The 11010-nt window shown below is 47.3% G+C and overlaps 1 protein-coding gene across 3 annotated transcripts in view; it reads left to right on the top strand.

Annotated features, from left to right (window-relative positions):
* Window positions 1-270: 270 nt before the first annotated feature.
* The window catches only part of foxp2 (forkhead box P2), a 94091-nt gene continuing 83351 nt past the window's right edge, over window positions 271-11010 (top strand). For all 3 annotated transcript variants that reach the window (XM_062560294.1, XM_062560293.1, XM_062560292.1), the window contains exons 1-3: window positions 271-792; window positions 9702-9768; window positions 10391-10458. The gene's annotated coding sequence lies outside the window, so the exon portion shown is untranslated. The remainder of the gene's footprint in view (window positions 793-9701; window positions 9769-10390; window positions 10459-11010) is intronic.

The raw sequence follows: 11010 nt of genomic DNA, 5'->3' as shown, positions 1-11010 counted from the left end.
ACGCACCGCCATCGCGGAGGCTTCCCGACACAGAGCGGCGGCCCGCGGGAGAAAACCCCCAGAAAAAAACCTTTGAAAAAAACGGGCAAGCAAACTTTTTTGATTTCTTTTTTTTTGGATTACTTTTCACGTTTACGAAGCAGGTGGCCCTGACGTCACACGGGGTCGCAGTACGCCCAAAAATAACAACACACACCTCCGCGCACAAGCAAGTGCCTCCCTTGGGAGTGCGTGTGTGTGAGCGCGTGTGTGTGTCTGTGTGTGTGTATTTGTGTGTTCGCGTGTAGTGGGAGGGTGGGTTCTAGTTCCAAATATACTTGTTTCGTAACGTAAGAAAAGAAGAAGAAAAAAAAAAAGCCGCGTCTTCTTCGCATTGCGCGTCATTCAAACAGGACTCGGTGTACCGCTTTCCCCTCTGTTGCATTAGTAATAACAGCGGCGTTGACGGGAGACAGCAGGAGAGAGAGAGAGAGAGTAAGAGAGAGAGAGAGTAAGAGAGCGAGAGAGAGAAAGAGAGAGAGAAAGTGTGTGTCTCTCCCGTCAGCGGTGCCCAGCGGAGGAATATCCGTGCTTTTTTATTTACTCTGCAGCTTGTTGTTGGGGTTTTCTCCGCGTTATGGTGAACTTGGACGGTCACGTGTGAAAGACATCGCTGCGAGCACCGGAGAAACGGCGACTTCGCTCACCTGGCGCGTCTTTTCCCCCTTCGGCGAGGGAAACATTCACCCCCACTCCCCCCTGCCCCTTCAAAAAAAAAAAAAAGGCTACCTGCCATTTTTTTTTCTCTTGTTGGTAAGTTTCTTTTCCCTGTCCCAACAGCAATGTCTTTTCTCTCCGCGCGCTCTCTTGACTTCGTGGAATTAGGAAGTGGACCACAAGTTGGTCCCCGTGTTGTTGTCTCGCGCTGGGCAAACTGTGATTGTTTTCGATTGTACACTTGTTATTTTCACCCGGGCGTATCGTGGTTCGGAGCTTCTCTTGACAGCCGTGGCCGGACTCCTTGTGCCCTGAACGCCGCACGCTGACTTGCGATTAAAAAAGAAGAAGAAAAAAAAGAGTTATTTGTCGCCCATGTGCGCCTCGTTTGAGCCTTTTTTTCATTCGAGTTGTAAACGCGCCTCGCATATCGCAGGTATTTTGTATTCATCACCAAGTGATGAGTGACATCTCAAACTAATTAAACACGAGAAGAAAAAAAAAAAAGTCCGTGCAGAAATGTGCTGAATTAGGTCTTATTTGGTTATTGGTAAGTGTTCTATTTTTAATTTCATCTTTCCACCAGGAACGAGGTATAATGTCAAATTGTATCTACAGTAATTTCACTGAAAGCCATTTTAATATCTGTTTCTGTTTGCTGTCATTTATTGCTTATTCTAATTGTAGTATTTAGTAAAACCAAGTAAACAGTGGAACAATTATGTGCAGTGCAGATTGTCATTTCTATATCATGTGCAGAATGTATATTTCATCTTTTCTTATTCATTTGGAAAGTTCTCCTGCAGTTTTGAAATTCCGTTAGTGTTGTAGCCTTGGCATTTTCATCTCTGACACACAAACATCATTTCTTATTATTCCTCATAATAGCACTCGCAGTTACAGATTTTATTTTAGATAAAACCTGCACACAAAATGAATGCATAAGGCATACGCTGTAGTTCTAAGTATCTAATTATCAATGCTTTACCTACATGATCAATACCTCTGAATATCAGCGGTCAAGACCTTACCGTGCTTACGTACGCTCCACTTTAATACTCCATTTTTGTCCGGATACAAACAGCGATGCTTGTTGAATATATCGGAAATCATGATGATTGATCTCAAATTCTAACTCACAAGCTCAGAAAGACCTTCTGCTATTTTACTAACTGTGTCTTGCCACTGTTCTTCCGAAAAGATGTACCTTCTTTTTTTGGGGGTGGGGGGGGTTAAAGAAAGGCTAACGAGGCACTGATGGCTGCCGAACTCTCTGGGCCTCTCCTATGATCAGCTTTCACCCCCCTGGATTAGCCGGAGCGAACCCTCCTTGCTCCAGCCGCAGGGTGCACAGGTGTTCCCTCCTCAGTTATGCAGGTGTGGGCCACCCCCCCCCATAGCGCCCCCCCCCCCCCCCCCCCTCCCCCCCACCGCACCTTCCTCCTGCCCCCCCACCCCCCCCTTCACTCAGCAGGTCTCACTCCTCTTCAAAGGCCGAGCGGCAATAAATGCCCCTCGTGAAATATGTCGTAGACGGGGCACAATCGGCCCCTTTGTTGAAGCGCTCCCTGTAATCATTTCTTAGCAATGGCATGTTTAAAACAGTGCATCCCTTTTCTTGTGTCCCGGGCAGGGTGGGTAAAGTCACTGGCATTTTTGTGCAAACAGGATGCACTTTTACACCCCCCCCCCCCTCCCCCCGAGGCAGTGGGAGAGATGGGGGAGAGACTTTCCATTAGTCTCCCTCCAACACTGACCGTTGTTGGGAGGAGTGCACTTATTACCCCCCGACTCTCCCCACTCTGCGTCCGTCTTTTGATTGCTGCATTCATCATCGGCCAGTCGTGCTCTACATTATGGTAATAGGAAAATGAATGTCCTCTACAGGATTAATGTGTATCCCCTGTCATACGTTTCAATCATTTATCAATATTAAGATTCAGCTTTCAGCTCAGTGAACACCGGTCGAGGCATGATTTTAGCTTTAGATGTGGAAATTGTTGCTTCCACCTGAGCTGATGACGAATATGCTTTGTGATTTTATTTTATTTAAAAAAATGTTTTAAAAAAATGTAAGAAAACGTGTAGTGGGAATGCAGAGACTGCTCTAGCTGACAAGCCCTGACTACATGCAAAATGGCGACTCCAGAGTCGTGTTCAGAGTGACGGGAAGAAGATTTTCTGCACAGATGAAATTCATTCTGGTTTTGAGTCCGAGCACCTCTTAGGCAATGAAACACATGCTCACTTTTGGATTAGCTTTCGAATTGCACCATCCCCCAACACCTCTGTAATGAAACGGACCGCTCTCGCGGCCCTTGAGGTGTTGCTGCATTTTTTTTTTGGGGGGGGGGGGGGGTGAAATAGGTTATAAAGACACTGGGGTGGTGCACCAGCTTCCCTTTCTTAAACATCTCACTGAGCCCATCCTCGCCAGCTACACGGTGGGTTCTTCAGATTGCGCTAACTTGGCCCTGTTACTAAGCTTCAAGGCAATTAAATGGCAAATGTTCAGCTTTTTATCCCAGTTAACTTCATAGAAATGTTTCCATGACAACCTCCATGCAAGTTAAAGCAACCAGAAGTGATCAAGTCCTTTTTTTTCTTCTCCTTCCCTCTTCCCCTCTCTCTCTCCCACTTTCACCTCCCCCCCCCCACACCCCCCACCCCTCCTCCCCTGTAAGAATGGAATTTGTGTTGACAGTTTTGGCCTTTTAATGGCACTTTTGTGCCGGGCAAAAGTATTTGTTTATCAGGATCATATACTGCGAGCTGTCAGCTCCGGAGAGATTGACCTCTTCAGATAAAAGAGTGCATTACATGCTTAAGAGGCCGCCCCTTTTTTCTTCCCTGTAATTATCCACATCGCGGTAATGATGTTTCGTGTGCCACAGTCAGTAAGAGTCTTGAGACGGCTCAGACTTTTTTAGTTCCGCTCTCTGGGTCACTTCTTAAGCTCGACTCTGAGGGAGAAACGTTGTGACGCTTTGGCTGGAGAGAGCCGTGCAGTGTGGGGTCAGGGGATGGGGGGGGGATTAGGGAAAACGAGATGGCGGGCTGCTCGCACAGGGGTGAGCGAAAGAGCTATCTGAAGGAAAGAGTCAGCTGGTGACTTTAGTTCCTTCGCCGTTCTACACGCGATCAGGAGCTGAGGTGAAACAAATGGCCGTTTTTTTGTGTTCCCTCGGCCAAGTCCATAAAGACCTCGCGCTTACGTATTTACTCAGGCCGAAACAATCAAGCGTCAAAACATCTTGCAGAGATTGTTTTGCAAATATCCCATCTCACGTCACGGCGCTTCCCTCGGAGGATTGTGAAGCCGCGAGGAGTGTAGCTCTTGGCCCGGCGAGCGCGACCCCGCGGCGTGTCGGATCGTGAAAAGCAACGCGACGTGCATGTTAAGTCCTAAAACAAACTCTTGGTTCTGCCTGCACGGTATTCCTTCAAAGCAGCGGCGGGTAATTTATGCCTTCTCGTGAGGTTCAGAGTTCACCTCTTGGCACCGCCGTCTCGACGGTGACCTCGTAGTTTAAAAGTCTCCCGTTGAGCTGCCATAAGCTTGGCCTGTAACACTCACTGACTCGTCGGTGTGTTTATGCAATAAACTTTGTACTCATTTGAATCACAGCAGCCGTGATCCTCGCCCCCCCCCCCCCCCCCCCCCTTTTTTTTTTTTCCTCCCCGTGGTTCGAAGGCACGGTTTATCTTTTATTGCGAGTCCCGGTCGGACAAACCGTTTCCTGGTGTTAAAAAAAAAATGTGTCCACGTTGTGTGTCTCGCCCTGAATTAAAGAGGAGAGGGTCACTCGTGGTAAAAGGCAAGGTCGCCGTCGCTGCGACCGCATTCCGCCATCGGCCTGTCACTCGTAAACAGTCAAACCTCACGAGAGACAGCCCCCCCCCCCCCCGCGGGCTGAGAGTGGTCAAGCATCGTTGAAAAGGGCCTCCGACAAGACCTCTGCGACGTCGTTTATCAGTGGTGCGATGCGTTTGACACAAGGAAAAACCTTTTGGGTAAATCCCGATCTGATTTAATGTCTGAAAAGCACTGATAAAATAGAAAAAAACCCTTGCTTGTGTTTCCGACTGCGATGCAGATGCATCAAGAGGAAACAGTTTCCAAGCATCTCCGAGGACCTTTCCTCTGCACAGGCGAATAAAGGAAGAAAAAAGAAAAAGAAAAAAAAAACGACAAATGTTTATTTCAAACATGTTGTGAGAGGGGGGAAAACACATGGGTGGGGAGGGTGGGAGTTTGTGACAGTAACAGTCTTTGACAGGCACATTAGGCTGCAGAAAGAGCATCCAGCTCGGGGCTGAGGGCATATGGTGCCGCCTTCTGCCGGCGTAGCTCCAGACCAAGTTACAACACTCGCGCAGGGTCACGACGGTCTCAGGTTTGTTCCTTCTCTCTCTCTCACTCGCGGAAATAAAGACAAGAGGAGGGGGAAGAAGAGGGGGGAAAAAAAAAAATATATGGAAGTGGGGGGTTGGGCGGTAGTGTTGAGTGGGTTTGGCGGGCCGTGGGGAGTCGTACAGTAGCCGTCGTCTCTCAGTAGAAGGACAAAAGGAATGTTTCCCCAGTCGAGCCCGTTGGGCCAGGGCATCATTTGGTCAAAAATGGAGGAGGAGGAGAGACATTTGACATCCTGAAAGAGGCTTCACTGCTAGTTTGGGCCGTGTCTTGCTGCGGAAGAGTTTTCCATCCCGTCGAGGCGAATGCGTTATTTGCATAAAACATAATAGCAGTTGTCTGGTTAAAAAAGCGAGTGATTTGATCTCCTTTGACCATCTGCCTACCCCAGCGTAAATCCTACTCCAAACAACCACCACGTCGGCTCTGTTGGGTTTTCTCCTCTGTAATGTGGCGAGGATGGACTCGGATCATGTGCAGGATGACGCGGGGCTCGGGCCTGGAGACGGCGTATCGCTTGGGGAGGCTTAATTACAGGCTTCTGTGCGGCTCTCTGGCTTTTCCCTGGATCACAGCGACAGGCCTCGGTGCGCGGGCCTTCATCGCTACTCTCCAAGAAGGAAATAGAAAAGCTCCAACATATGGAGGCAGCAAAACAATGGTTTATTTTTATGATATTTGATGAGTGGTTTTTAATTTAAATTGTCACTTCTGGCACGCAGCAGTACAGATGGTGCAGACTTGAGTGCCCATTAGAGCCTAAATACCTCTGGGCAGCTGTTGGTCATAAACTTTTTTTTTTTTTTTTTTTTTTCATGCTTTTTTTTTTTTTTGGTCTCTTTAACATGGCTTGGGTCGAGAGGAGTCAAACCTGTTACAACACCTGTTTCTACATATGCAAATCTGTTGTTTTGTCATTTCATTAGGCAAGGCAAAAAAGACATGGGTCCCTTGTGGTTGCCAATGCAACTGGCACCGGGCCCACTTGGCACGCTCCGCGACAGAGAGGAGCCTGAGGCGGGGGGGTGGGGTGGGGGGGGGGGGGGGGGGGATGAGAACGAGAGCTTTCTGTGGCCAAGCAACTCAGCCGTTGGATGCCATCACATAACAGTCCTCAATCCGTACGGCTTCAAAAAAAAAAAATCTCAAGTCAAAGTCATCTTGGAATTGAGGAAGCAGGGAGGGAGGAGGGGAGAGGGGGGGGGGCAAAAACGGTCTTTGTCCTTTCTGTAAGGAGTAGCGGAAAGTGAATGGCGGAGGACATGCCCAGTAGCCAAAAAAACAACAAAAAAAAACGGGGAAACGCGTGTCTGGCACACGCAAACCCCCCCCCAAACCCCTCCTCCCTCCCCGTGTCGTCTCCCGCCCACCCCTCCTCCACATCCCTTCATCATCTGGCACTCTCCCGCAGCGCTCGCCTCTTAACCACATGTGCCAGTGCCGTGGCCTGCTCTTGCTCTGGGGCTAATTGTTCGCTGGTAAACTGCATGCTTGTTGGTGGGGGTCTCCCCTTCATCCGGGCACGCCGCTACAAAGCCGGGCGGTGGCGGTTGGGCGGGTGGGTGGCTGAGCAGATCGTGATCTCTCCATGCAGTTTATTTTTGCTGTACACGCCTGAAGATTGTCGGTTGTAATCCAGCCTGCGCTGTGAATGCAACAAATACACCATGAAATTAGAGGTTATTGCAGGAGCGTAATGCAAAAGCTCTGCTTGAGATTACCAAAGCTGTTTGCAGAACTGGGGACAACGACAAGGTGGGGGGGGGGGCAGCAGCCCAACTATCTCCCTGGATTTGTTTAGTCCGCAGATATTTATTCATATTCTTTGATTAGCCTCCAGTTATAAAGACAAATCCTTAAGGATACTGCATTTTGGTGTATTTTGAAGGTTGCTCAAAGTTGCAATGACATTTAGAGTTTTCTGCCGTGTTTGTCATTGTTTCTAGTTGTCCTGTAAAATGGACTCGTGGCAAGTAATCCGTCACTTGTTCATATCAAGTGCTATTGTAGTCCATTTACGAGGGCCTCCTTCGGCCTGGACCGAAGAGTGAGATTGATGGACGGAAAGCCCGAGGACTAGTCCCGGTTGTGAGTTAATCTCATCTGATAACCAATGGGCTTCCTCCTCCTCCTCCTCCTTCTCCTGTCTCTCCTTTCTTTTCTCTGCCTCTCCATCTCCCTCCTCCCTCCCCTAACCATGGCTTTCTGGGTCTGATTTGTAGTTCTGCTCCTCTCTCACCACACAGACGGCATTAAAGCCAGGCCCCACCAGCCCCCTCTGATATGGGAGAGTTCATTAGAGATGTGCCTTTGATGGGCAGCCTTTTCATGTGACTACCGGTTTTTCAAATACCTTGATGTAGAAGCTTAAGAAGGCATTGTGCAGTAAGCCCTCCTTTTGATGAGACTTATTTAGATCTGCATAGTATATCAGGGGGGAGTAAATAACCAGCCAACAGATGGAAGCAAGGAGATAAGGCACCGGCGAACAATCGCATTTGTATTTTGTTATGATGTTGACAGCAGCTAAAATTCACTAATCTAGAGCCACTGATCTGCATTTCAAAGAAATCTCATTTAGCAGCGAGGAGGATAAAGTTCCTCTCATTGTGTCCATTTTATTGCATTCTTCGCTAATTTATCTGGCCGCAGATTTAACGTGCAGGGCTTGGTGGTAGGATCCGGCGTCCGCACGTTGCACCGGGGGTCTTAAATACTGTGAAAGCGGTTACGTCTAGACTGTGAGCCGAGGGTAATTACACGTCTGACCATGAATAGAATGAGTTTGAAGACTCATCTTTCTTCGGGCGGGCCTGAATTGCTCGACTAACACTGATAAGGAGCATTTGGTCCCCATAGAAATATTGCCAGTGACTTTGCGTAATGCCCCCCCCCCCCCCCCCCTCCCCCCGCCTCACTCCTTTTCCAACACCGAGGATGGTATTTACTTTTAAGATAAAGTTATTGTGTACAGAGTAATCTGACTTGTTAGCATAATGTCCTCTTTCATCGCAGGACCCTCCTTTTTCTCCGGTGTGGAAGCATTTGTGGTCGGGGTCTTAAATAGTTTATCTTGACTTAGTGCACGAACGCTTTATGTTAATATCAGCCTATAGCATTATTAGTCCTTCATGAATACTTGAATGCATTTGCCATATTTATAAGTTGATAGAATTTACCAGTGGTTTTGTATTTTTCCACAAAGATATGTGTGGTATTTGTAAATCCCCACGAATTGGAGGTCATTCAGACTAATAGCATTCCTAATGCTTTTCCAGTGAATAAAATATGACATCTGCACAGCCCAGAGGTGTTGTGATATTGAAGTCTACTTGGCAGCAAATCATTTGAAGTAAAGGGGCATTAACTTGAAATAGCCTTTTACGTCTCAATCATATTTAAAACCGTTAAATCTGTTTCCCTTCACGTCAACGTTAATGTTGACAGCTGCGAGTCATCCCATGCAGTCGCAAAAAAACACATTGCATCTTTTAAGTTTTGCTGATCTTATCACTTTATTTTCAGTTGTTCAATGTGTAGATATATAAACACAATATGAATCACAGGATTTCACATCGGTCAAAATTTGGCAAATCTTTTCACATCTGTTCACCCGGCTTCTAGTCCATCGGCCGCTCCCGCCTCAAACCCTCTCACCCCGTTAGGAGCAAATGTTGCACAGCAATCTGTGCAACATTTGCCACAAACTCAAAACATTGCAGAATAATAGCAACTGGCATGTTTTTGTTTTCTGCTGTGCTCTTTGAGCTGGGGGCTTTTTGTACAGTTCAGAGAGCACATTCCTTAAAATTCAGCAGTCGTCGGGTGCCTGTAGGGGTCATCGGAATTCTGGGAGAATAAAGGGGAGGAAAAAAAAGAAAAATGGTCTCGGGAGGGGAACGTCCAGGCCGTTTTACGCCCCCACTACACTCTTCGACCAGGGGAATTATTTATTTAGTTTTTTTTCTGAATTCTACACCTTTGTGCAGTAAAACTGTCCACGCTAATCTTGAGCTGAGGTTGTGTCATCTTACGCTGCTGCCGTGGATGTGGGCATAACACGGAAAATCATCAACGCTAATGGCCTCTAAATCATAGGGACGCCATAGCATGCGTACTTAGATGTAGACAGCTGAATGGACCCACAGTACACGAGCGATCAATCGTGTCACATCAACAGTGTGATTTACTTGGCGTTGAGCGCTTGTGCCTTGCAGGCACTCCACCTTTTAACTTGAGAGCGTGAAGAGTTTGCGTGTGCGTGTGTGTGTGTGATGGGGTTGAGGGCGGTTGGGGGTTCCATAGCTTTAACCGTACTGTCTGTTGCCTGTTTGTGCATGCACTCTCTCTCTCTCACACACACACACACACACACATATAAGCTGTCACGCTGCACTGCAAAATCCAGGTGTACTTTGTTGTTCCAAAGTTTTAGCTTTCTCCAACACGCCATACAGACAATAGTTATGCAAGGCACAATCCAGCCCACACATGTCCACAGCAGCACTGTGGGAAACATCCAAAGAGATCAGTCGTTCATGAACGCCTTTGCGTACACTAATGGTATACTTTCTGTTTTGTCAGATCTCAGATAGCCGACTTCGCTGGACTTCTCCTGCTCCTGTGACAGAAAACAACAGCAAGTTCTCTCCCTCAGGGTGAGTATTTGAACACGGTCCCCTCATGTCCATTTGTCAAAGAATCCTTAACCTTGAGAGAGATTGCACGAGCATCAACGGTGTCTTCTGAGGGATCAGTGTATACTGCTTTGAATGTTCAAGATCATTATTCTTTCCTAGTATGAGCCCTGTAAGTCGTGTCGATCTTTTTTTCTTATGACCCCCACTGTGTCTTTGGATGTTGTTTAACAGTATTGTTAGCCCCACTGTGTTCAGGTGATTGTATTGGCTAGTAGAGGTCAGAGGGCCCCCCCCCCATTCCCCACTCAAATGTTACAAATCTTCATCTTGTCCACCTTGATAGAATTCCCCCTCCACTGGGCAACCTTTCAGTTGGGCCTGTTTGGTTTTCACACCCCAAGGATTTTCAATCTACTCCAGCTCAGAAGTTATGATATGCATTATGGCTGGCGAATGCGGGCAAAGCTCAGATTTACTTTGTTGATGTCTTGATTGAGATTTGTAGCCGAACAGAACCAAATGAAGAGAGCAGGGTTCTGGCGTGTATTCCTCTACTCTAGCTCCACAGAAACTACAAGGTAGAGATGGAGCAATGTGTTCATGTTTGAAGTAAAAACATCTATCTGTTTATTTCTTTTAGGAGGAAATATGCACACTCTGTGCCCGTAGAAAAAAAAACAGACGACACACACTGTAAATTCCAAAGTGGTAAGTGGAACATGTTTTCCTTGTCTTTGCATGCCTGGTGTTTACCCCCCCCTTTTACACCCGTGTCCCACCAGATAGATGTGTCCACTATAAAAAGCTAATCATACCAGGTTTGGCTTCGGGGTCACACAATCCTGGGTGCTCAAACGTCAAAACAGCAGTGCCAGGTATGAGAAAAATACACCTGTTAGTCCTTGGACCGGACTTCATCCACCACCGTTTACTAAAGCGCCGTCATTTAAATACATGTGTACATTTACGTTGGTGACGTCTGAGTGAAAATATCTGGGTGGTATCAAGTATTCTCTTAAGCGGTCGATATTTTATGAATAAAGACCATTTGATCGATCCTGCTCCTTTTGTAGTCTGCAGAACTAGGACGTGCTTAAAGATGGCTTCCTTTTATCCGAGCTAATGATACAAGGTGGCGTTTGTCACCCGGTCAGTCCACAAACGAGTGTGAGGAATCCAAGTTGAGGTAATGGGAAATTGCCAATTATACCTCCGTCATGGCTGATGTGGCCCTTCTGTTGATGAGGCATCCATGGCGCA

This window comes from Pungitius pungitius, chromosome 2 (assembly GCF_949316345.1).
Source record: "Pungitius pungitius chromosome 2, fPunPun2.1, whole genome shotgun sequence".
Classification (NCBI taxonomy): Eukaryota; Metazoa; Chordata; class Actinopteri; order Perciformes; family Gasterosteidae; genus Pungitius; species Pungitius pungitius.
Note: the sequence above shows the minus strand (reverse complement) of the source record. Positions and strands in the feature narration are given on the sequence as shown.